We start from the raw sequence: 27,817 nt of genomic DNA, 5'->3' as shown, positions 1-27,817 counted from the left end.
CAATGGGATAAGTAACGTTAAACGGTGCTTTCAAGCAGACTACAGACAAAGTCACAAAGTCATCTTGCCTCCGGGTGCTTGTTGGTCAGTGTCCGTAAACAGCGTTCCTTGCTCGAACCATTTCCAGCCCTTACAATCTGACCTACTCCGGTCGTTGTGGTTCTGTAATCACTTTTAAGCTTTTTCAGCTGTTCTGTGTTGCTGTAATGTCCGGTGAGCCGGGTGCTGCCAAAGACTAGGAGATTGTCTCATTTCGGGTCGCTTCATCCACCTCTCTGTATTCTCTCCTCCGCCACCAAACAACCCAACTCATCCACGGACCAGTGCGAGTAAAAAAAAAAAAAAAAAAACCTCACCGTGAAACGAAAGAAAAACCCGGTTTTTAAAAAATGGTAGGTTTGATTCTCATCTGGGACGGCGCGCTCATGACTCCTCCAGTGACGATATTCTCTGACCAGTCAGTGGCCGGCAGCCTGTTGACGTCACATTTTAGTATCGGCTCGCTTGGAACCGTTCCTGAGCAGGTACTAAAAAAAGCACTCGGTACCAGGTACTAACCCTAATGGAAAAGCAAAAAAAACTGAGTAGAGTCGAGCCGAGTAGTGCTACTTTTGTGAAGTAGAAAAGTGCTTTTACATTTGGGCGCTCTTCGCCTGTGACTCCCAATGGCGCCACCCCGCGGTCAGTGACATGCGTAGTGGCTCTGGACTACAAATGTCCGCTGTCGCACAGTGGCTGCTGCCATATTCCGATCTACCGGAAGTCAGCAAAATTACACAGTTGACGCGGTGAATGATAAAACTGAAGTGTGTAAAGAGGAGCTGCTAAAACTGAGGCAGTGAATGAAAACATTCAACATTACATCGAGTACAGCAAATGATGCAACTGAAGTGGGTAAAGTGGAGGTTCTAAAATTGAGGTAGTCAATTAAATTAGCCAATGTTATATTTTTAAGACATAATATTTCTAAGATCAATATTTACCATAATGTGATTTTAATGGCATCCAAATTTAACGATTCTAATTTTCAAAGGGGCAATATTAATCAGGTGTTTTTTACGTCACTAATTTTCATGTTTAGTACTTCACACCTTCCATTTTTATCAGGTCCAGTTTTACCCTTTTGATTTTTTTAACCACATTCAATATTTACTGCTTTCACTTTTAACCACATTGTTTTACTGCTTTCATTTTCACCACATTCAAAGTTTTACTGCTTTCATTTTTACCACATTCAATATTTCAATTAATTTTGATCACTTTGACCCTTCATACTTTTTACCCTGACTGAGGGTCATGTCATGGACTGGGGTGTTTGGCTGGCTGTTGTTTTCTTTATTTCCCACCAGGTGACACGCAAGTGGAGCTGAGCATCTGGAGAGCTCAGCTGCAGCTCGTTTCCACCTGATCAGGAGGTGCTGCATTTAAAGCCTGGTGATGCAGTTGTTGATTGCCAGAGACTTGACATTTGATGATACATTGATGCTGACGCCAACTCGTGTTTGATGATTGATGACTGTTCAGCCGTCAGACAGCACACTTCCTGAGGTAATCCAGGTTCTCTATCTCTTGTTATAGAGCCTGTAACTTTGGCGTTCCCTCGCGCCTCCCTGTTTGAGCTGCTATGCCAATTTGTTTGATCAGCTTCTACCTGCAGCTTGCATCTGGAACTTTCTCTGCTCTGTACCTGCTGGTGAAGTTTTTGATCCAAAAACTCAGCCTGGAAGTTTTGGCTGTGTAAATCTGACTGTGAACACTCTTAAAATAAATGTCTGCCTTATAAAGTGTTTTGGACTCACCTCAGCCTCTCCTCCTCCTCAGAAACTCAGCTCCGTCGCGGCCACCTGGTGCCGGCTCCACTCCTGGTCCAATTCTCGCTGTGGCTTCCAGCTGTTCTACCGCCTGGAGCGGGCCGTGTCCTCCACTCTACAGGCCACTTGACTCAATATTTTATTTTGTTTAATTGGGTGTAATTATCAGTTATTCATTCCCTCCTTCTCTGCTTCTTGCGTTTGGGTTCGGTTCAAACTCTGGGTCTGGCTTCAATCCCGCACCCAATCCGTAACTGGTCAAAAGTCATAAATTCTGAATGGCTTTATATCTACTTGGAATAAAATGCTAGTAAAAATCATATCATTAAAAGTCGAGTAGTAATATTACAGTGGAAAAAGCAGCAAGGTAAATGAGCACAATGGCAGGACATACGAGGTCTGTTAGAAAAGTATCGTACCTTTTTATTTTTTTCAAAAACTATATGGATTTGATTCATATGTTTTTACGTCAGCCAACCTTGAACCTTTGTGCACATGCGTGAGTTTTTTCACACCTGTCGGTTGCGTCATTCGCCTGTAGGCAGGCTTTGAGTGAGAACTGCTCCACCCCTCTCGTTGTTTCATTGCGAGGAAATAGCGGAATGATTTGGGCAGAATTTTTTTCAGAAACTGTTAGAGACAGGCAGCTGGACGGTCCCGGCGCCACACAGCCATCCGTTTAGAAATGATGTGGTGGTTTCTGCCTCTCGATGGCGGCTCGGAGTGCCGTGCTCCATTGTGGGCCGTCCTTAAAGCTGTAGTAACACTCCTTATTCTCTGTGAAGCCTGTAAAATTTTCCACTGAAAGCCAGATAAATTTTTTTGAATGGTTTCCAGCTGCCTGTCTCTAACAGTTTCTGAAAAAATTCTGATGGAAAAAAAAAAGAAGCCCAAATCATTCCGCCATTTCCTCGCAATGAAACGACGATGAGAGGGGTGGAGCAGTGCTCACTCAAAGCCTGCCCACAGGCGAATGACACAACCGACAGGTGTGGAAAAACTCACGCATGCGCACGAAGGTTCAAGCTTGGCTAACGTAAAAACATATGAATCAAATCCATATAGTTTTTGAAAAAAATAAAAAGGTACGATACTTTTCTAACAGACCTCGTACTTCAGATTTATATTTTAATACATAAGGATTTTTTTTATCCAGGCATGTATGGGTTCATTCAAGCCTTTAATCAGCTTGAATACAATTTACAAGGCTTCATTTTAAAAAATCCATCGAGAACTATAATGACAGAAGAAAAAAAAAAACAGTAAATTACCCAAACACAGTAAAATCCTCAAATTTCCACACTTTACAGAAAAGAGTTTTTTCTACCCAGGCATGTATGCGTTCATTAGAGCAATTAAAGGGCTTTAAAACAAGCCTCCATTTATTAAAATCTGTTAACAAATAGCGACGATAGAGTGAGAAAAGCAGCACAGTTGGTAATAATTTCCTGAAATTTCTGCATTTTACATAAATTTTTTTTTTTCCCCCCACCCACACATGCATTCATTGGAAAGAGATTTCAAAGGGCTTTGAAACAAACCTACATGTATTAAAATCCGTTAAGAAATAGTGACACTAGTGCAAAAAAAGCGGTCAGTTTATTATTGATCTGCACATCTCCACCCTTAGTAATGGCGCCTTCCTGTCCTGAGCGACGCTAATAGATTGAGGCGCGCGCATCCATTCCAGGTCTGTATTTCCATGTCCGCAGCGTTGTCAGTAAGACTCTTATTTTGTAAACGGAAGACGGAAATAGTATTCGTTACTGCGGCTTTCTTGACAGTGGCGCTTCGGCACATTTCTCTCCGGCAGTGAAAGCGGCGGGTCGCTGCTCTGAGGATTACCGACACAAACTGGATTTTACACCACATTCTTCAGCTGCTTTGTAACCAGCTCGTTCAGGAATTAAGGTGGGTGGGGGATTTTTGTCTTTTAAAAGTCAAGCACGGAAACAGGATCGAGGTTACATTATTTCCACTGGGGGGTCAGCGCGCGCGCGCGTGTGTGTGTGTGTGGCGGGGGGCGTTTTGTCTTTCTGTTCGGACTAGGGTTGCCAACCGTCCCTTGAAAAACGGAATCGTCCCTTATTTGGAAATAAGTGTGCGTTCCGTATTGACCTGAAACGGGACGCAGTTTGTCCCGTATTTCTGTGAGAATCAAAAAGTCTGGCGCTTTATATGGAAACTTACGATAAATTTGATCTCAGTCTCTCTCCTGCTCTTCACCAATGAGCTGACAGACACAAGTTGACGATACAGAATCACTCTTCTCATTGGTTGAGGGACATCTGCTCACAAGAAGATCCCGGACGAGAATCATGAGCCGACGACGGTCGTCGGACGACCATAACAAAGTAGCATGGCTGATACCGACACAGACACCGACACTGGCACTGCAGACACGCCTACGAACAGCAATGTCTGTAACGTCGTTACTCCTCCTCGAAAAAAAAACAACAAAAAAGAAAGCAAAAATACATGGGCAAATGGGAAAAGGTGCGCGACAACAGCTATAAGTATTGTAAGTATTGTTTACTTTTTCAGACTTTCACTGTTACATTGTTTTGGATGATTTTTTTTTTGTTAATTTATACACTTTTATAACAATAACACGACAGATTTATTTTTAAAGACATATTTTTTTATACTTTGAAGCAGGACAGGATGCTCATATTGAAATTGTGAGTGAAAATTTATTTTGCACTAAAAATAAATTGCTAAATTTGTTTTCCGCATGTTCATATAACAAATGCATGTGTGCATCTACTTAAATTCAGGGTCAAGTCAATAGTCAAATGGTTAAAAATCGTTTTACACACACGCTGGGAAGGGTGAAGGCGATGGTCAGTTGGCCGGTCCATGGAAATAAAGACTGGAATGGACGTCACGTGACTAGCGGCGTGCCGCACGGCGGCCGTTACTGAGGGTGGAGAGAGACCTTGATCCTGTTAAACAGAAGCGATAGGAGAAAAAAGGCAGCCAGTGCTTCATCATCAACTGCACGAACCACAAAAACAAATTCTCCAATACTAAAATGAACTGTACAAGAGCCTTAATGTAATTATGTAAAACAAATGTCTATTTTAAAGTCGTTATGCCGCAATTTAATGTCAATATACAGAGACTATAACTCAGCGCCATAAGTTCTTTTCATTAAGCTGCGTTCACATGCGGAAACAAAAATGTTTAAATATATTTATGTCTATATATATACTTGCAGCTATTGTTTAATATGATATGTACATGGTGGTCACAGGAGGCATTTAAATTTGAACAGTGTGGTTGGAGGGGATGGAGGAGGTACTTACCCTGACTGAGGGTCAAAAGTCATAAATTCTGAATGGCTTTATATCTACTTGTAATAAAATGTATATATATGTTGTCATTAAAAGACTAGCAGTAATACAGTGGAAAAAGCAGCAAGGTAAATGAGCACAATGGCAAGGCATACTTCAGATTTATATTTTAATACATAAGGATTTTTTTTATCCAGACATGTATGGGTTCGATAGACCTTTTAATTAGCATGAATACAACTTACAAGGCTTCATTTATAAAAATCCATCGAGAATTATGATGACAGGAAAAAAAAATCAGTAAATGAACAGAATGGAATATTTTCCACACTTTACATAAAACATTTCTTTCTACCTAGACATGTATGGGTTCATTAGAGCAATGAAAGGGCTTTAAAACAAGCCTACTTTTATTAAAATCTGTTAAAAAATAGCGACAATAGAGCGAGAAAAGCAGCACAGTTTGTCATAATTTCCCCAAATTTCTGCATTTTACATAAAACTTTTTTTCACCCACACATGCATAGGTGCATTGGAAAGAGCTTTCAAAGGGCTTTGAAACAAGCCTACATTTATTAAAATCCATTAAGAAATAGTGACGCTAGTGCAAAAAAAGCGGTCAGTTTATTATTGATGAGCTGCACATTTCCACCCTTAGTAATGGCGCCTTCCTGTCCTGAGTGACGCTAATAGAGGCGCGCATGTCCATTCCAGTCTATATTTCCATCGGCCGGTCAGCCCTGCCAGTGAGGTGTCCCTTATTTATTTTTCAGAGAGTTGGCAACCCTAGTTCGGACACATTTGTTTTTTTTTCTCGCACTGGAAATTATGATTAAAAAATCGTGTTCAGAATGTTGCGCCTGAATAAAGAGGTTTCAGACGGAGACAGTTCAACGTGCTGTTTAGTGACGGAAGCGCGTCTCACCAAACTCCCTTTAAAATGTCAGACATTGATAAATTATGCGTTCTTAAATGCTCCGATATCTTCCAGAGATGCCCGATAATCCAACGCCAGCAGCTGTTCTGTGCTTCGGTGTAAAGTGTACACCCGTACATCACACAGTGGTGTTAAAATTCAACTTTTGTCAGGAAATTCCACAACATGAACCAAAAATCATCAGTCACTTTGAATTAAAACACACACAACAGTCTTATTTAGACCATTTTAATAACAGAGGAGTTTTATAAAGGAAGCCTGGCTCCTGTTTTTATACAGATGCAAATACCTGGAGTCGGTATCTGCTGATACTGAGTCAGCGGTCCAGCTGCAGGTATCAGTCCTGACCTGGACCGGTCACGTCCACGAGGTTCTTTCTGGACTTTGTGTTGAGCCTCTACACTTAGTTTAACACCAGCTGAACCTCTGCAGCAGGGCTATGAATCCTTCAGTATCATGATTCAATTCCAATTAATGGGGTTATGATTTGATTTAAAACAGATTCTAGATTCAAAAATCAATTTTAGATTTTTATTCAGTTCAGTATGTACAGCTGCTAGTCAAAGGAAGCTGTGTGATGCACCCACAGATGTCAATAATAAGAATAGAGTCCGCGGCAAGGAGGCGTGGTCGCCATTTTAGATCCAGGCAGCGCACATAGATGCTCAATTAGTCTCGTCAACAAACGGGTATCCCGAAAAGCTGTGCATGTTGGCAATTCCACAAACAGAGGAAGAAGGGAGACATTTCCTTACATAAGTGGTTTTGGTTATTCTTGTAACTTTGTCCGTGATACATATATATTAAATAGGTGTATGTTGCCTAGCATGCCTGTGTCGTCCAAGGACACGGACCATTAACTCTTATGTCTAGTTGATATTTTCCCCTGCTAGGCTGATGTGTAGTTAAAATACTTGTCGTTAGTGATTAAAATTGTTCAGCAGGACAGACTTTTTTATTTATTTTGCACCTTAAATAACAGAGTTGCTGCTCGCAGGTTATGACTGTGCTGCTCAGTCACAGTCTCACACAGAGATATGCCCACACCACTGACTTCATGAATGAGACTGAAAGGATAATTATGTAAAAATTATATATATATATATATATATATATATATATATATATATATATATATATATATATATATATATATATATATATACACGAGGTCTGTCCATAAAGTATAGGTCCTTTTTATTTTTTTCAAAAAGTATATGGATTTCATTCATATGTTTTTACGCCCTCGTAGTAATGGATTTATTGCCTTATTTGGGATGACGGACTGTTTCAAACTTTAGCATACATTAACAATCAAATGTATACAATGGGGCAAAGTATTTAGTTAGTCCCTGATTGTGCAGGATCTCCTACTTAGAAAGATGAGAGAGGTCTGTAATTTTCATCATAGGTACACTTCATCTATGAGCGACAAAATGAGGAAAAAAAAATCCAGGAAATCACATTGCAGGATTTTTAAAGAATTTATTTGTAAATTATGGTGGAAAATAAGTATTTGGTCAGTAACAAAAGTTCAACTCAGTACTTTGTAACATAATCTTTGTTGGCAATGACAGAGGTCAAATGTTTCCTATAAGTCTTCACAAGGTTTGTACACACTGTAGCTGGTATTTTGGCCCATTCCTCCATGCAGATCTCCTCTAGAGCAGTGATGTTTTGGGGCTGTTCCTGGACAACACCGACTTTCAGCTCCCTTAACAAATTTTCTATGGGGTTGAGGTTTGGAGACTGGCTTGACCTCTCCATGACCTTGAAATGCTTTTTACAGAGCCAGTCCTTCATTACCTGAGCGGTGTGTTTGGGATCCTTGTCATGCTGGAAGACCCACCCACATTGCATCTTCAATGCTCTCACTGATGGAAGGAGGTTTTGGCTTAAAATCTCATGATACATGTCCACGTTCATTCTTCCCTTACCACAGATCAGTCATCCTGTCCCCTTTGCAGAAAACAGCCCAAAGCATGATGTTTCCACCCCCATGCTTCACAGTAGATATGGTGTTCTTGGGATGCAACTTAGCATTTGTCTTCCTCCAAACACGACGAGTTGTTTTTAACTAAAATGTTCTATTTTGGTTTCATCTGACCACATGATATCTTGTACCCAATCCTCTTCTGGATCATCCATATGCTCTCTGGCAAACTTCAGACGGACCTGGACACGTACTGGCTTAAGCAGGGGGACACGCCTGGCACTGCAGGATTTGAGTCCCTCTCTGCGTAGTGTGTAGCCTTTGTTACTTTGGTCCCAACTCTCTGCAGGTCATTCATCAATCAATCAATCAATTTTTTTATATATCGCCAAATCACAACAAACAGTTGCCTCAAGGCGCTTTATATTGTAAGGCAAGGCCATACAATAATTATGTAAAACCCCAACGGTCAAAACGACCCCCTGTGAGCAAGCACTTGGCTACAGTGGGAAGGAAAAACTCCCTTTTAACAGGAAGAAACCTCCAGCAGAACCAGGCTCAGGGAGGGGCAGTCTTCTGCTGGGACTGGTTGGGGCTGAGGGAGAGAACCAGGAAAAAGACATGCTGTGGAGGGGAGCAGAGATCGATCACTGATTAAATGCAGAGTGGTGCATACAGAGCAAAAAGAGAAAGAAACACTCAGTGCATCATGGGAACCCCCCAGCAGTCTACGTCTATAGCAGCATAACTAAGGGATGGTTCAGGGTCACCTGATCCAGCCCTAACTATAAGCTTTAGCAAAAAGGAAAGTTTTAAGCCTAATCTTAAAAGTAGAGAGGGTGTCTGTCTCCCTGATCTGAATTGGGAGCTGGTTCCACAGGAGAGGAGCCTGAAAGCTGAAGGCTCTGCCTCCCATTCTACTCTTACAAACCCTAGGAACTACAAGTAAGCCTGCAGTCTGAGAGCGAAGCGCTCTATTGGGGTGATATGGTACTACGAGGTCCCTAAGATAAGATGGGACCTGATTATTCAAAACCTTATAAGTAAGAAGAAGAATTTTAAATTCTATTCTAGAATTAACAGGAAGCCAATGAAGCGAGGCCAATATGGGTGAGATATGCTCTCTCCTTCTAGTCCCCGTCAGTACTCTAGCTGCAGCATTTTGAATTAACTGAAGGCTTTTTAGGGAACTTTTAGGACAACCTGATAATAATGAATTACAATAGTCCAGCCTAGAGGAAATAAATGCATGAATTAGTTTTTCAGCATCACTCTGAGACAAGACCTTTCTGATTTTAGAGATATTGCGTAAATGCAAAAAAGCAGTCCTACATATTTGTTTAATATGCGCTTTGAATGACACATCCTGATCAAAAATGACTCCAAGATTTCTCACAGTATTACTAGAGGTCAGGGTAATGCCATCCACAGTAAGGATCTGGTTAGACACCATGTTTCTAAGATTTGTGGGGCCAAGTACAATAACTTCAGTTTTATCTGAGTTTAAAAGCAGGAAATTAGAGGTCATCCATGTCTTTATGTCTGTAAGACAATCCTGCAGTTTAGCTAATTGGTGTGTGTCCTCTGGCTTCATGGATAGATAAAGCTGGGTATCATCTGCGTAACAATGAAAATTTAAGCAATACCGTCTAATAATACTGCCTAAGGGAAGCATGTATAAAGTGAATAAAATTGGTCCTAGCACAGAACCTTGTGCAACTCCATAATTAACTTTAGTCTGTGAAGAAGATTCCCCATTTACATGAACAAATTGTAATCTATTAGACAAATATGATTCAAACCACCGCAGCGCAGTGCCTTTAATACCTATGGCATGCTCTAATCTCTGTAATAAAATTTTATGGTCAACAGTATCAAAAGCAGCACTGAGGTCTAACAGAACAAGCACAGAGATGAGTCCACTGTCCGAGGCCATAAGAAGATCATTTGTAACCTTCACTCATGCTGTTTCTGTACTATGATGAATTCTAAAACCTGACTGAAACTCTTCAAATAGACCATTCCTCTGCAGATGATCAGTTAGCTGTTTTAGAACTACCCTTTCAAGAATTTTTGAGAGAAAAGGAAGGTTGGAGATTGGCCTATAATTAGCTAAGATAGCTGGGTCAAGTGATGGCTTTTTAAGTAATGGTTTAATTACTGCCACCTTAAAAGCCTGTGGTACATAGCCAACTAACAGATAGATTGATCATATTTAAGATCGAAGCATTAAATAATGGTAGGGCTTCCTTGAGCAGCCTGGTAGGAATGGGGTCTAATAAACATGTTGATGGTTTGGATGAAGTAACTAATGAAAATAACTCAGACAGAACAATCGGAGAGAGAGTCTAACCAAATACAGGCATCACTGAAAGCAGCCAAAGATAACGATACGTCTTGGGGATGGTTGTGAGTAATTTTTTCTCTAATAGTTAAAATTTTGTTAGCAAAGAAAGTCATGAAGTCATTACTAGTTAAAGTTAATGGAATACTCAGCTCAATAGAGCTCTGACTCTTTGTCAGCCTGGCTACAGTGCTGAAAAGAAACCTGGGGTTGTTCTTATTTTCTTCAATTAGTGATGAGTAGAAAGATGTCCTAGCTTTACGGAGGGCTTTTTTATAGAGCAACAGACTCTTTTTTCAGGCTAAGTGAAGATCTTCTAAATTAGTGAGATTCATCAGGCCCCCCGTGTAGTTCTGGGATTTTTGTTCACCGTTCTCATGATCATTTTGACCCCACGGGATGACATCTTGCGTAGAGCCCCACATTGAGGGAGATTATCAATGGTCTTGTATGTCTTCCATTTTCTTACAATTGCTCCCACAGTTGATTTATTCACACCAACCTGCTTGACTATTGTAGATTCACTCTTCCCAGCCTGGTGCACATCTACAATTTTGACAGCTCTTTGGTCTTGGCCATGGTTGAGTTTGAAGTCTGACTGTTTGAGGCTGTGGACAGGTGTCTTTTATACAGATAACGAGTTCCAACAGGTGCCATCAATACAGGTAACAGCTCTTCTGTCCTCCACCTGCTCGTTTGTGGATGACCAAATATGTATTTTCCACCATAATTTACAAATAAATTCTTTAAAAATCCTACAGTGTGATTTCTTGGAATTTTTTTCATTTTGTCACACAGTGTACCTGTGATGAAAATTACAGACCTCTCGTCTTTCTAAGTAGCAGATCTTGCACAATCACGGACTGAGTAAATACTTTTTGGCCCCACTGTATGTGTGGTTGTTTTAATTCTGCTGTTCTGCCATTATTACGTTCAACTAGCAATAATTGTGGATTGATTGTTGTTTTTTTTTTTTTTGGGAGGTAATTGGGTGTGAAGATAATTTTGTTGTAATGACAATAAATCTTCATTCATTCATGAGCCGCGCTGCACTGAACACAGCTGCAGGATGCCTCAGCTCAGAACCTGGATCAGATCCATGTAACTTTCAACACTAATATTTGGGAATGTGTGGGTGTCAGATTAAGTTTAATACTTTCCTTATTTAATGTTAATTTTACTGGCTCGATATCCAGGTCACAACGGCGTTTTAACACGTATTTTGTGAGCGTTTTTCTGAGTCTGTTCAGTCGCATATCCGCATTGAAAATGTATTAACGTCTGGGCACTTTGTCAATATTTTGCCCGGTTAGGAGGCGTTGTGTCGCTGTCCATGAAGGGACAATTACGTTTAGTGGGCAGCATTGGGAGTGCGGACTTTAGTACTCAGCCTTTTTGGATGTACCTTAGATCAGCTTCTGGCTTCATAACTCTGAAGCCTTGTAGGGGTGCAGGTCTTCAGAAATGAAACAGGCAGTGGATTTAGTGTGTGTGTGTGTGTGTGTATCTATATATACTGTAAGTAACATACGACTTCAGAGTTTGATGTATCATTCTGTATGTTGTCAATATTTGAGCAAAATCTATTATGTAGTACCAAGCAAATTTTTGAATCAGCCACGATGGTAATTGATAAAAGTCAAGCAAGGCACGAGATCTGACATCAAGAACATTTTGGACTATAACGTTTGACATAAACGTCGTAGAAGGTCATGCTATATCTTGTTAGAAAGCCCTGAATCTCAGCTCTCCAATTCTGTAAGGCACATCCAGAGGGTTTTTTTCACCAAAACATTAAATCCAGGCTTGCATCTCAGATGTACCTTCTGGCAAATTGAAGCTGAACTTTTAGGTCTTTTTAATAAAATCCTCCTCTGTACCACTTCATTATGAAGCTGTATAACTGGAGATACAAAATGCAAAACATGCACTGTTCACAATTTCTCCAATCACAGCCACAGAAGCCTATAGCTTCTTCTGTGTTGGCTGGGTGCCTAGGTGGCTTTCCTCACTCTTCTCCTGTCATACTGTTTGTATTTCTTCATAACTGATGTAAATAAAGTCCAAGACATAATCAGTTCTTGGAAATGTTTATGTATCAATCACCTGACTTGTCTGAAAAAAAGTGGCAATCAAACTGATTATTTACGGATATAACAAAGGGGCTGATTACTTAGGCTGGGCATACGCTGTACAATATTTTCAATCGTTGTACTTGGCTCCAGCTCAAACGGTGCGGCAAAACCGCAGGGGTTAAAAGTTCAGAGTGCACGATTCATGTTCTCACACTGTACGGCCCAATGCTCTGATGCGATCTGACTGCTCACATTGTACATTCAAAAACCACACGTCGGAAGCTTTTTTTTTTCTTTAAAAAAAAGATTTTATGCCTATTGGCGCGCACAGTGAGTGAAATCAGGTGGGGAGACTAAACGTATGTGTGCGAGCGCGCACACACAGCAGACAGCAACATGATTCACGAGAGGACGGTAAAAAAAGAAAACAAACATTCATAACAGGTGTTAGTACTTACACTGTTGTATAAATAAACTATATTTCATATGGAGTCTTACAGCTGTGCATGGTGCAGCAACTTACTCCCTCATCTGTCATAAATCCTGTTTGTGTGTGTGTGTGTGTGTGTGTGTGTGTGTATACACTCAAAAAAATATAAACGCAACACTTTTGGTTTTGCTCCCATTTTGTATGAGATGAACTCAAAGATCTAAAACTTTTTCCACATACACAATATCACCATTTCCCTCAAATATTTTTCACAAACCAGTCTAAATCTGTGATAGTGAGCACTTCTCCTTTGCTGAGATAATCCATCCCACCTCACAGGTGTGCCATATCAAGATGCTGATTAAACACCATGATTAGTGCACAGGTGTGCCTTAGACTGCCCACAATAAAAGGCCACTCTGAAAGGTGCAGTTTTGTTTTATTGGGGGGGGGATACCAGTCAGTATCTGGTGTGAACACCATTTGCCTCATGCAGTGCAACACATCTCCTTCACATAGAGTTAATCAGGTTGTCAACTGTGGCCTGTGGAATGTTGGTCCACTCCTCTTCAATGGCTGTGCGAAGTTGCTGGATATTGGCAGGAATTGGTACACGCTGTCGTATACGTCGGTCCAAAGCATCCCAAACATGCTCAATGGGTGACATGTCTGAGTATGCCGGCCATGCAAGAACTGGGACATTTTCAGCTTCCAAGAATTGTGTACAGATCCTTGCAACATGGGGCCGTGCATTATCCTGCTGCAACATGAGGTGATGTTCTTGGATGTATGACACAACAATGGGCCTCAGGATCTGGTGATATTGTGTATGTGGAAAAAGTTTTAGATCTTTGAGTTCATCTCATACAAAATGGGAGCAAAACCAAAAGTGTTGCTTTTATATTTTTGTTGAGTGTGTGTGTGTGTATACGAGGTCTGTTAGAAATGTAATGGACCTTTTTATTTTTTTCAAAAACTATATGGATTTGATTCATATGTTTTTACGTCAGCCAAGCTTGAACCTTCGTGCGCATGCGTGAGTTTTTCCACGCCTGTCGGTTGCGTCATTCGCCTGTGGGCAGGCTTTGAGTGAGCACTGGTCCACCCCTCTCTTCGTTGTTTTATTGCGAGGAAATGGCGGAATGATTTGGGCTTTTTTTTCCCGTCAGAATTTTTTCAGAAACTGTTAGAGACAGGCAGCTGGAAACCATTCGAAAAATTTATCTGGCTTTCGGTGAAAATTTTACGGGCTTCACAGAGAATAAGGAGTGTTACTACAGCTTTAAGGACGGCCCACAATGGCGCACGGCGCGCCACGCTCCGAGCCGCCATCGAGAGGCAGAAACCACCACATCATTTCTAAACAGATCCGGGACCGTCGTGTGCAATTTCTCTGGTTATCACAAGAGCTGGACATCACCCATTTTCCGGCAGATTTCTCTTTTAACAAGAGATTTTGTCATAGAAAGGCGCGTGGAGGCTTCACGCGTCACGACCGATTCGCTGATATATATATATATATATATATATATGCGTGTGTGTGTATATGTGTATGTATTGTCAGGAAAGATGACTTTAAGTTTGCTTTCAGCTTGTTTTCATCTTGGAATATAGTACGTGCCATGGGATTAATATACATGCTGTTGGATTAAACTGAACAGTGTTTGGTACTTTCCCGGAATAAGTGAGGTCATACCGGACTTTTCCGTTACAAATGGGGAGGCCCACGGAATGAACTCAGTGGTTAAGATGATGGAATATGTCTAAGAATGATTCTAACATGACAAGTATGATCAAATGAAGTATTAATGTGTTAAAAGTAATGTCTAAGAATGATTCTGACATGACAAGTATGATCAAATGAAGTATTAATGTGTTCAAAGTAATGTCTAAGAATGATTCTGACATGACAAGTATGATCAAATGAAGTATTAATGTTAAAAATTAAGAGTTGATTAGAAAAAGTATGTTACAAATAAGTGAAATGAATGATTATATGAATTGTTTTTCATAAAGAGTGCAGAGTCAGAGGAAAAGAGGAAGTGAAGAAGATGTCGTAACGAGGCAAGAAAAGCTGATGATAAACAATTGATCAAATGATTAAGATGTGGTAAAATATGAAATGAATAATAAGGAATGAAAATGTTTGTATATGATCATATGAATTGTTTTTATGTGAAAGAGTTGTAACGAAATGATTGAATATGATTGATGTGATTCTAAAGAAATGATTTAGAAAAATGAATTCTCAGAAAAGCTGAAGTGTTAACAGAAAAGAGGAACTTGAGAAATAAGTTACTGGCAAAGGGCCGCAGATGGCTTCCAGTAAGGGAAGGAGAAGGGAGGAGGTTTTGAGTCACCAGTGTCCCCATGGTAACCAAGATGATCTGAAGACAAGAGTCCAGCACATATACGAGGTCTGTCCATAAAGTATAGGTCCTTTTTATTTTTTTCCAAAAACTTTATGGATTTCATTCATATGTTTTTATGTCAGACATGCTTGAACCCTCGTGCGCATGCGTGAGTTTTTCCACGCCTGTCGGTGACGTCATTCGCCTGTGAGCACTCCTTGTGGGAGGAGTCGTCCAGCCCCTCATCGGAATTCCTTTGTCTGAGAAGTTGCTGAGAGACTGGCGCTTTGTTTGATCAAAATTTTTTCTAAACCTGTGAGACACATCGAAGTGGACATGGTTCGAAAAATTAAGCTGGTTTTCAGTGAAAATTTTAACGGCTGATGAGAGATTTTGAGGTGACACTGTTGCTTTAAGGACTTCCCACAGTGCGAGATGTCGCACAGCGCTCTCAGGCAGCGTCATCAGCCTGTTTCAAGCTGAAAACCTCCACATTTCAGGCTCTATTGATCCAGGACGTCGTGAGAGAACAGAAGTTTCAGAAGAAGTCAGTTTCAGCATTTTATCCGGATATTCCACTGTTAAAGGAGATTTTTTTAATGAAAGACGTGCGGACGGGTCCGCGCGTCGGCTCGCAGCCGCCGCGACGCTCCGCCACAGGAAAAACACCTCTGTTGGAAGCCTTAAGGACAAGTTGGAACATGTCCAGCTGTTAAACAATTTCTCATATACTCACTCCACTGAAAGCCATCAAAAGCTGCCTGGATTTTACAAATGGTTATCAACACAGAGGTGTTTTTCCTGTGCCGCCGCTCCGCGCCGGCTGCGTCCCGACGCGCGGACCCGTCCGCACGTCTTTCATTAAAAAAATCTCCTTTAACAGTGGAATATCCGGATAAAATGCTGAAACTGACTTCTTCTGAAACTTCTGTTCTCTCACGACGTCCTAGATCAATAGAGCCTGAAATGTGGAGGTTTTAAGCTTGAAACAGGCTGATGACGCTGCCTGAGACCGCTGTGCGACATCTCGCACTGTGGGAAGTCCTTAAAGCAACAGTGTCACCTCAAAATCTCTCATCAGCCGTTAAAATTTTCACTGAAAACCAGCTTAATTTTTCGAACCATGTCCACTTCGATGTGTCTCACAGGTTTAGAAAAAATTTTGATCAAACAAAGCGCCAGTCTCTCAGCAACTTCTCAGACAAAGGAATTCTGACGAGGGGCTGGACGACTCCTCCCACAAGGAGTGCTCACAGGCGAATGACGTCACCGACAGGCGTGGAAAGACTCACGCATGCGCACGAGGGTTCATGCATGTCTGACGTAAAAACATATGAATGAAATCCATATAGTTTTTGAAAAAAATAAAAAGGACCTATACTTTATGGACAGCCCTCGTATAAACTGTGAAACACCAGGAAACGGGATTATTCTTCCAGGGAGAGGTGCTGTTGTCACTTCTCCCCTGCTACGAGGAGATCACAACATTCAACATTTTCTCTCTCTCAAGGAACATCACAGCATACCAGAATGGATTAGATCAACTTTTGGTTGATTGAAGAAGGAATAAACTCTTATGTGGATTAATTTCCTGAAGGATTACAACATCACACAAGGATCATGGTCAGCTAACGACTAATAGCTGATGAAGAGGAAATCAAGTTCATCGAGCTGGGGACTTTAATCTCAAAAACCTCCTTCCCTCACTCCTAGAAAAACTGTTAAGAAGTCAATCCAGTCCAGTCAAAGTAAGATCAGACAGTATTATTGAATCAAAAACAAAAATCTCTGCCAATCATTATTCTAATTATACTTGAATTACTGTTGTGAAATTATCATCATATAACCTATTTTGATTATGTTGTCGGCACTTGCAAAACCTGCAATAAATTTCCAAGCATGCAGTTAAAGTGTTAAGGCTCGGACATTGGATTTACTGATGCTTCTTAAGGTGTAAAAGTTAAAGTTTATTGGGTGTACAACATCAAAAAGTGCTCTAAAAGGTTAGTCTGGTTTTTAATGAAATTAACACATCCTGGGGACTCGCTGTACGAGTCACTAAATTCAGAATCTAGCAACATTCCAAGAGCCCTGATCCATAAGAGGAGAGCTGCCGTTAACGGGCGTGGCCGGTTCGTATCCTGGTTCCAGAGAAGGCTATTCGACCGGGGTGCGAGATCAGCATCAGCGGGGTGGACGTCCGGATGGAGGCAGTGAGCGGCTAGACGAATCTCCTCGCCACCAGCTTGAACAGCCTTTGTGCAGCCCTGCCGGGTAATACCCGTGGAGACACGAAGGTCGGACCCCAGAGACGGAGAGCTGGTTTAGTACACAAACACACTCATCGGAGGGTGAGCGTGTGCCGTGTATCTAAGAAATAACGGGATCTGACACGTGGCGCCCGAACAGGGACCTGACGAAGTGTAGTCGGGTCCGAGGAAGAATCCTGGCCAAAGGAGAGTCTTTGCCATTGGGTAGGTGGAAAGCCTCTGAGTAGATCACCAAAGGAGACAGTGTTGTGGAGAGGCTGATGGCCTGTATAGGTCCAGTAACAGCTTGAAACATATCTGTTCTCCAGAGGTGTGAAAATTTGGAGATGACCATCAGAAGGACAAAGTAAAGACAACAGGAGTAAGTATCCCAGGGAGCTGGGATCAAGGACGAGAAGCAGACGTGTCACTGCTGGATCGTCTGGACTGGGACGAGAAGCAGACGGAGATAGCCTGCTGGATCGTCACGAAACGACGAGGAAGGGAAGCAGGCGAGGGAGCCTGCTGGATCGGATCGTCAAGAGAGCAGGTATGAGAGTATACCGTGCAAAATGGTGATCTACAAGAGAGAATAGGATCATCAACCCGTGAGGTTCCTGAGGGGAGAAGCGGGAAAAGGAGCAGCTGATTTGGAATTAACCTCTGGAATTAGCGCTGAATAGCCAAGTAGTCTGTCACTTATCCCTAACTCGAAGCGCTAAGAGAGGCTTTAAGGGGCAGACGACTCGAGACAAGGACCATAGCTGAAGTCAAGGAGACGACAGTGGTGGAATCGACAATCTCAGCAACCTAGAGAATAAAGAGAGGATAATCATTACGAAACAGGTTAGTATTAAGAACAAGCAGTGAAAATATGGCTGAAGAAGAGTCAGGACCTGTAGCAACCCCTGAATCCGAACATGAAGAGGGAAAAGAAGTGGATATTCGGCCACACAGAGTGGTATTGTATGGACGAGGATATGATTCTTGGGCAGAAACAGTTCAAAAATATGTCAGAGATCAAAGTGTAGAAACTGATGAAGAAAGTTTCAAAGAAGGTATGGCAGGAACTATACACACATTAGGGATATATTATCCAGGTAAGCATAAGGAGGGGCAGATCCTGGCTGTTTTGGAGAGCCCACCAGTCCCAAAGGACAAGACGGGGACCAGAGAGTGGCTTGAGTGGTGGTGTAAACTTCTTGGAGAAGAGTGGAAAAGAGGACAAATCACCACCTTAATAAGTCCTGAGAAAAGTTATGACTCCGTAGTAAAAATGACAGCTGGGTTGTTGGGAGTAGAGACGGTCCTGGTTGATGTTAAAGCAAAATCAGCGTCCGTGTATGCTGAGTTTAAGTCCATGGCAGAACGGCTAAAGGGGTTAGGAAGAATGCTTAAGGAACAATATCCTATAATGGAAGATATGAGTGGAAGTCAGGTCCTCGACAATGAAGACGAGGGCAAGATAGATTTCCAGGCCGAACCCGAACAAAGTGATGAGGAAAACAAGCTAGAGGGAAGTGGAGATGAATTGATATCCCCGGGAGGTCCTAGTTCTGGGGGAAATGGTCAAAAATATAAAAGCCCGGACCAGCTCCACACAAGCTTTGACCCGGTGTGGCAAAATTTGCCCCTAGGAAGTGTGAGAGGAACAACCTCAACAGTTAAAAAACAGACAGAACGCCTAGTTGAGCAGGAAAAAAGTCGAAGAAGTCTTCAGGGACTGTCTGGACAGATATTCCATCAATCGCCGGAATGTGGGCCCAGAAGCTTGGGACAGCTTAAAGCTGAAGAATGTGTTGCCGGACCGAGTTACCATATTAAAGAGGAAGGGCGTTCGCAGGAAATCTTTAGAAAATCTAAAGCAAAAACCCACCATGTATACATTTAATCTGACTACATGGAGGACTTGAACCCTATGCCCGCAGGAACCAAAAAAATGGTGACCCAAGATGGAAGACGGGCATATCATTATTTTGGCAGTCCTTGGGATATAGATGGAGATAGTCTCATTGTCTTCACAAATCACAGACTGAAAATTGCCAACGGAAAATTCCGAGCAAAGCTCAAGGAGCGGGCAGGCAAAGAATACCAAGAAGAGCTTAAGAACATAAAAGGGAGAAGTCTGGACGGAAAATCGATGGTGATAACAAGCGCACCACGAATGGATTATCATGCACTCATACATGTGCCCTTTGAAAGCTACCCAGGGAGAGAAAATTCAATCGAATACACAGAGAAAATGTTGAAAACTCTGGGAACAGCTATTGATTTGGCCAAAGAACGCCAACATCGGCGGGTAGTGATATGTGTGGACGGATTACGATCTGGACATATGACATGGGAAGAGGCAGAAAAGGTTGCCATGGCAGCCGTGAACCTACACATGCGTACCCCAGGAGTATGGGGATCAATGAGAGAAATAGTGGTGGTCACTAGCAATGAGCAGGAGCAAGATCGAGTGAGAAGGGCACTTGAAGCGGTGAACCTAGGACCAAATAGAACAGGTACAAAGAAGGGTGCAGTTGGAGCAAGTGGAGTGGCAACTAGTCCCCCGTTAGTGATGCAGCCCATTCCCATGGCGACAAGTGAGAAAAGATCAGTACATGCTGTGGGAGTGCAGCAATTAAGGATTAAAACCCCACGACCAACATTAAAACAAGTTGCAAGTGGGTTCCAGACTATCATACACCCGACAGGCTCCCAATCACGGATGAGAGAGTCTTTTCAGGCTCCTCCACCAGATAATGGAGAAGAGGATCCTATATTCATTCCTCTACCTGTCGAAAATACCGAAGCAACTGGGTCACTCCGAAAGTCAGAACAAAACGGGGACCCACAACCACAAGACCCATGTCCTCCCCATGAATCTGATATGGATGAGGACCAGGAAAGAGAGTCTGAAGAGGATGAACCGCTATCTGTGGTAGGGGAAAGAGAAGTCTCACGCCCAGAATTACGAACTGGATGCTACAGAGGACGAAAGAAAGAAGTTGGGGTGTATAATGTGCGTGTAGCCTCTGAGAGAATTGCAAGAGATGTCAGGGTCAACCCAGTGGAGACCCGAGATAAGCGACAAACCTATGCTCCAGAAGTTGGACAAACTGGGTATGACATCCCAGAAGAGTGGATAGAGCGACAAGATGAAAAGAAAACTCTCGAAGTAACAGCTACTGTTGGAGAGTGGGCTAATATACTAATGTGGCCCTTCTATCCTACACTGACTGCCTGTAAAGAGTTAACAAATAACTTCAGAGTTGCCTATTTAGGCGTTGCCCATGATGTGATGTTGAGAAAACTAAAAACAGCAGCTTTACGCTGGTCACGGCAAGTGTTGAGAGAAACCAATGAAGAAAATCTGGATGATGAGGGAGAAACAGTTCCACCATCGTCAGGATTACAAGCAAGCCTCCCAAATCAGAACTTTCCTGCTGGATCTAGAGAGCAAAGTCTGCCAGCAATTCAAGCTGAAATTAAAGCAGAGGGAATTCCGTGAATTCAAGAAATTAAAGATGCTGGTGAGAGAGAAAGAACCAAATGAAGACCTAAAGGACTATTTGAAAGAAGTGTGGCCCCTTATTGACAGAGCTTCTAATAGTGAAGAGGGTAAATCTATGTGGCTAGCCCAAGTTACCAGTCAACCCATCAGTCGGGGTGAACCAGCACGAAACCATTATGCCAGGTTAGTGTTGGAAGATCCCAACGATGAAGATTCCCATATTGCTCGAGCTAAAGCTGGACTAGACAAAGGTCAAACATTGGTTCAAGTTTGGCATGGGCTGAAACAGACGATTTTGCCACAACGCTATGTTAGGGCACTGAGAGAGGTCACTAAGGGAAGAAGAGGGGAGATAACTCTTTGTGAAAATGCCCATAGACGGCACTACAGTCCCACAAATGGACGCGGTGGTAAAGAGCTGGGATCTGGAGCAGCAGTTCTATGAAGAAAAGAGGAAGAAGGAGAGCACACCGAGATCAGGACAAAAACCGGTGGGAGTGGAGAAAAGAAATTCAGTGCCTAAACCACCACCTCCTCAGTCACATCAGACACCACAGAGGAATAATCAAAGGCCTCCAGCTGGACAATGGAGCTCTCGGCTGAGAGGTCCACCACCTCCACCACCACAATCGCGACCTACACCTGCACCTCGTGGTGGTGGCTATCTCCCTAAAGAGGAGTATGACAAATTAACTCCAGAACAAAGGAAAGCCCTCCAGGAAGTCCGCCAAGCTACAGCGGCGGCTGGAGGGCAAAAGAAGTAATGGCTTCGGAGGCGCGGGTCACGCTAGACCATGCCTACTGGGAAGGGGACAATATCTACACTGATGTGGATGGAGAACCGTACCTAGTGGACACGGGAGCAGAGGTGTCCATGACCCGCAGAAACCTCGAGACCAAAGGATACCTATTAATCCAGTATGCAAATGCGACAACGGAGAAAAGACCATTTGGAATATGGAAAGGGGTAGTTTGGATAAAAGGCCCCTTTAATTTGATAACAGTCAAGGATTTGAGAGAATTGCATCGGCCCAAAAGGCTTCGAACTCTAATAAGACGACGAGTGAAAAAATTACAAGCAAGAGTTGTACGTATGGATATGACTCCAATTAGAAAGAGTCCGGTAAGCTGGTACAAAGAAGTGGATGTACCAGCTGTCACAGAAGAAAAGATTGAAGAAAGTGATTTCTCTGAAGCAGGGAAAGAAAAATTGAGGGAAATTATCTCCAAAGCTAAAGTAGCACGATTTAAAAATGATTGTGGAGATTTGGGGGCTAAACACGTTCATGTCATCGAAGGAGGAGTACATCCACCGGTGCGACAATATCCCTTGAACCCTGGAGCGGTTGAGGAAATCGATAAAATAGTAAAAGAATTGGAAGCTTTGGGGATCATTCGAGTAGAATTGAATCCGATCACTAACAGCCCCATCCAAGCAGTTAAGAAGCCAGAGTCGGCAGGAGGAGGCTGGAGACCAGTTATCAACTTCAAGGCTCTCAATCGACGAACAATAGCCAATAGAGCGAGTTTGATAAATCCCCAAGGAGCACTGAAAATGCTCCAAATTAAGAAATACAAATCATGCATTGATCTGGCAAATGGATTATTTTCCCTGCAATTAGCAAAACAGTCACAAGGGAAAACAGCATTCACACATAAGGGGAAAAGTTATGTGTGGCAACGACTCCCGCAGGGATACAGAAATTCACCAAATGTGTTCCAAGCAGCACTAATGGAAATATTAAAAGATCTGTGAGTAACAGTCTACATCGATGATGTGTTTATCGCAGATGATGATGAAAATGAACACCTAATGTGGCTGCAAAAGGTGATACAGAAGCTGGATTAAAACTCAACCTGAAGAAATGTCAGTTTGGACAATTCAAGCTTAACTATTTGGGATTCCAGGTATCATCAGACCTGGGACTCTCAGAAGTATACAGAGAAAAATTGAGTCAGATTAAGCCACCGCAATCTGAGAATGACCTACAGAAAATATTGGGACTGTGTAACTATGTGAGAGATTACGTTCCACACTATCAGAGATATGCAAAGCCCCTTTATGCTCGTCTCAAGAAGAAACCTAATGGACAAGAGCAAAAGCAATGGATTTGAACAGCTACAGATCAGGATTGCTTGGAAAAGCTAAAGAAAGCCATTCAAGACGCAGTTAGGCTGGAGCCGCGTAGTCTGACTACTCGTCTGCTAGCCGAAATAAGCTGTGAAGAAGAGGATTCGGTGGTAAAAGTGAGCAATGAAGGAGGGGGTATGGTAACATTGTGGAGCTATACTCTGTCTTCGATTGAGAGAAAATATCCACCGGCAGAAAAAGAACTGGCAGTCCTGGCTAGATATTGGAGTGCATTGAAAGAACTTGCACAAGGTCAGGGAATAAAAGTCATCACTCAAAGCCAAGTCCACCTGTTCCTAAGGAAAGGAACTATTGAGAGTACTAAAGCCACAAATGCCAGAAGGGGAAGGTGGGAGGACATCCTGCTAGATCCTGAGCTGGAAATTGGGCCAAAACATTCTGCGACAAAAAAGTTACCGAAGGAGAGGCAACTCCCTATGGAGCCATACGACTGGACTATGTACACTGATGGGTCGAAAAAGGGTACAGACAATATAGCTTATTGGGGCTATATTCTGAAGTATCAAGATTAGGAGAAATATCGTCGAAAAGGTCAAACGCCAGGGAGTGCCCAAGCCGGAGAAGTTATAGCAATACTGGAAGGACTCTTGGAGTTAAACAAGAGGAAAGTAAAAAGGGCTAAAGTGGTTACAGACAGTCATTACTGCGCACAAGCCCTGAAAGAGGACTTATCCATTTGGGAAGAAAATGGATTCGAGGGAGCTAAGGGGAAGCCTGTAGCTCATATGGATTTGTGGAGGAAAATAGCCGAGTTGAGACTAACAATGGACTTAGATGTGATACATCAGAAGGCCCATGTAAAAGAAGGAGCACACTGGAGTGGGAACGAAGAAGTGGACCGCTATGTGCAGCTGAGAAAAGTCGTCATTGTCGGGATCGAGAAGTGGGAACAGACACCCAAGGGAAGGGTAGTTCCAAAAGAGTCCGTGAAAGAAGTGGTGCTGGCCGTACATGAAGCGCTTGGCCATGCAGGCACCATTCCCACACGGAAGGAGCTGGAGAAGCTGCAACTTTGGATTCCGAGAAACCAAGTCTGCCGAGTCCTCAAAAACTGTGAAGTATGTGGTCGATACAATGCAGGATGACGAGGACAAAGGGTAGCTGGTTTCACCATAAAGAGTACTGTTCCATGGGGATCAGTATGCATGGATGGGGGTGACGGGTAAGAAAGGAGAGAAGTATCTGTTGGTGCTTGTGGACTCTATGTCAGGCTATGTGACTGTTAAGCCTGTGAGAAAAGCCAACGGCAGCAGTGTGATCAGCATGTTGGATCAAGTGTGTTCAAATCTAGGGATACCTAAGGAGCTGAGAACGGATAATGGGACACATTTCCGTAATGCTCAGGTCGACCGGTGGTGCCAGAAAAATGGAGTAATGAGAATTTACTCGCCCCCATACATCCCACAAGCAAATGGAGTTGTGGAAAGGGCTATCGGACTGGTGAAAAACTGGATTGGAAAAAATGCTAACACAAAGGAATGGAGTACTAAGGCCCTGGAAATTGGACAGGCCCTAAATGACCGCCATCGTGCCAGCAGACCCACCCCTTCGCAAGAACTGAACCAACGCCCATTTTCGACACCGGAAGTGGGGCGGAGTCAGACCAAAAGGGACAGAGAACCAGAACCAAAGATCCCATTTAAGGTTGGACAGAAGGTGTGGGTGAGAGCTCGAGATCACCCAACCAACACTGCTGTTAAACCTAAGTATGAGACCACAGATACAGTAGTGAAGATACTGGACAGTAATACAGTAGAGTTGAAGAAGAAGGGAATCCAAGGAGTGGAGCAGCTGAAGCCAACTCCTAACTAGACGAAACCAGGAGCTAACCATGGCCAAAAATACCCAAGATCTTCCACCCTTCGTCAGAATGGCCACTGTCAATGGGGTGGTTGCCTTAAGAAGAACAAGAGATGGCCTCTGGGCAGGCAGAGCCCTGAGGATACTATATCATGCAAAGAAAGGATTTTTATCTAATGAAAAGGAGTTATTACAATGGAAAAAAGTTGAGAATCACTGTGTGATTTGCCGCGAAGAAGTACCGCTGTCCAATGGTCGGGACCTGGGGTTAGAAAACCCCCAATTCCAAATGGGGCAAAAAATGAATTCAAGCAATTACTTCACAAGCCGGTGAAGGTTTTGGATGCACTTGTATGTGGGTTATGCCGACTAACCCACTTGCCAAGAATGGTCTTTTACACCCAGTGGGACATACGTGGAGACAATGTGGATATGCAGGTGTGTTCATGCTATTGGAATGGACGTGAAATCGAGTATTGCCTGGTGTGTAAAGCAAGAACTCATATGGGACGACTACTGCATGTGGCAAGGGCAGACGGATGGCAAGTGAGAAGGTTTTTGGACCCTCTGAGGACCTTTCACACCGATGAAGCCTGCTGGGCTAATCCTGCAGCAACAACTGTGCTTGATCAAGCTGAGGGGAATCAAGGCAGCGGTGACGTGAGTCCAACGGCACCAAGTGTCTATCTCATGTTGGACACAACTAGAGCAGGAGGAAGTGATCCAGCTGCAGCAGGTAGTGAGCGAAAGCCGTCTTTGTTGCATGAAGCTATACATCAAAGTTGGTCCCATGGGCCAGAGTATGGGCAAACTTATGATCCTCCAATAGATGCAGTGCAAATTCCACTGGTGTTCAGAGTGTATAGAGATCCGGAGCGACCTGGATATACAGACATGATGGGTGGACTGACCGATGATCAACAGCAAAAAGCCCAAGAAGAAGGATGGAATGGCCCTTGGGAATTGACAACTTGGGCAAAATTGATAGAAGAAGTTCTAAAAAATCCAGAAGTTCTGTTGGAAGATGCAGAAGAGGTGCCACAAGAAAAAGGGGGCAGAGAAACCCTCATGCATTATTTTACCACTGGATTAGACGCCTGGGGAAATAAAGCAGCAAAACCGAAGAAGTCAGCCGAGTACCATGTGACACCCGAAGAATGGGTGAGAAAAAGGAGGATACAATCTAGGGGGGAGTGGCTAGCAGAGCAGACACTCCTAGTAGGCCGGACCAAACAATTAGGGTGCGGCTCACAGTGCTGATGGTGTTGGTTCCCTATGTGGGGGTTTATTCTGTCGGAGCACACGTTGACCTCCTGGAGGAACAGCAGCAGTCATTAGACCAACCGACTCAAGATGAGGAGAAATCAAGAAAGCCTCGGAATCGCTGGATATTTCCCTCCATTTTCCGCGGGACAAGGAAGAAGTAAAAAGAAGCGGCTGTTTGCAAAATGTCGCAAGGACCAAATGTATATAGAGTACCCATTATTAATAATCGAGGAAGACTTGGACCCTACATACAAAGTGTCCTCGGTGCTGAGAAACTATACTTAGATTGGCCAGAAAAAGATTTTGAGGAAGAATACTGGGAACTAGCATCTAAAGGGTATTATGTCACAAATTATGAATATAAAAGAGATGCTGAATTAACAGAGACAACAGGACAAAAATTACTCGCTGAACGAGTGCTGAGCGATGCAAGTCTGCGGCATTGGTACATGAAAGGACGCCGAAGAATGCCCCAATCGGTTCCAAGATGTCCAGATACCTACCCATGGATATTAAATGTGATTTACCTACAACTCAAAGACCTAAGATTCACATTGAGATGGGGGATTAATTACGTTGAGCCACTCCAAGGAATCTATGTTGAAATATACCTTAACCGGTGCTTGATCTGGACGACAAGCCCCAACATGCAACGTCAATTGCACAAACGACTGCAAGACCCAAGATATCCCGTATTAGATAACCAGACATTAAATTTAAGAGTTATCGATCAACCCCTGGCCTGTATGAGCTGCCTACCCCCAACCATACCAACAATTTTTGTAAATCAAGACTTCTTCTACCTGTACAGAAGAGGAGTTTGGAGCTGTAGCCAAGCAAGAAAAATTCAGCTTCAAATTGAGCCCAAGGATCAAGAAGACAAGCCTATAGTTCCTCTTTATTTAGCCCTATCACAAACCAGGTATTCTGGACACCAGTTTTGGCAGCATTGGCAAGATCTATGGGACTATGTACCCCCACAGCAAGTACAGAGGATCCCTGAGGTACCCTTCCCTAAACCTGACAGAATGATTGTTACGATGTGGAAGTGGGCATGGAAAGGAATGGATTCAGAACTTAAGCACCCATGTCCCATCTACACTCATCTCTCTGAGACAACAACTGTTCCCTATGGTGGTGCATCTTGGCAGAAAGAGAAGGAGACCGATGGCGGAGTAACTCTGAATCATGCTGCGGACCTTCAAATTGGATGAAAATAATGTAAATAGTCTACGATCCGGGCCTGGAGGACTTACACCATATTTGGAATTACCCTACAAGAAAATATGTTTAAGATGGCCACAAAAAGATTGCAAAGAAAAAGGATGGTTGCTGGGAACAGGAGGATACTTTGTAGATAATGACTCATATAAAAGCGCTGCTGACCTTGCAGAGCCTGGAATATACACTCCTCTGGAAGCTATCGTGAACAAAGTTGGACAACACTGGAATTGCCCTGGGGTTGGATGGAAGTTTTACCCAATTCCTCGATGTCCAGACTTATACCCCTGCATCTTGAACGTGGTGTATGTACAGAAAAAGGGCTACAGATTTAAAATAAGGTGGGGACCTAACTATGTTGATCCATTACTGGGAATGTATGTGGATATTTGGCTCGGATCTTTCCAGATTTGGACCAGTACTCCCTGTATGTTTAAAAGACTTCAACAACAA

General features: G+C 42.9%; 1 protein-coding gene across 1 annotated transcript in view; it reads left to right on the top strand.

Moving 5' to 3' along the window:
- The first annotated feature begins 3,585 nt into the window (after window positions 1–3,585).
- The window catches only part of LOC117502058 (ubiquitin-conjugating enzyme E2 E2-like), a 521,468-nt gene continuing 497,236 nt past the window's right edge, over window positions 3,586–27,817 (top strand). The window contains exon 1 of the mRNA XM_034161048.1: window positions 3,586–3,722. The gene's annotated coding sequence lies outside the window, so the exon portion shown is untranslated. The remainder of the gene's footprint in view (window positions 3,723–27,817) is intronic.

The sequence above is a fragment of the Thalassophryne amazonica genome, chromosome 20 (assembly GCF_902500255.1).
Source record: "Thalassophryne amazonica chromosome 20, fThaAma1.1, whole genome shotgun sequence".
NCBI classification, from domain to species: domain Eukaryota; kingdom Metazoa; phylum Chordata; class Actinopteri; order Batrachoidiformes; family Batrachoididae; genus Thalassophryne; species Thalassophryne amazonica.
The sequence above is the reverse complement of the archived record's forward strand: the minus strand, read 5'-3'. Positions and strand labels throughout refer to the sequence as shown.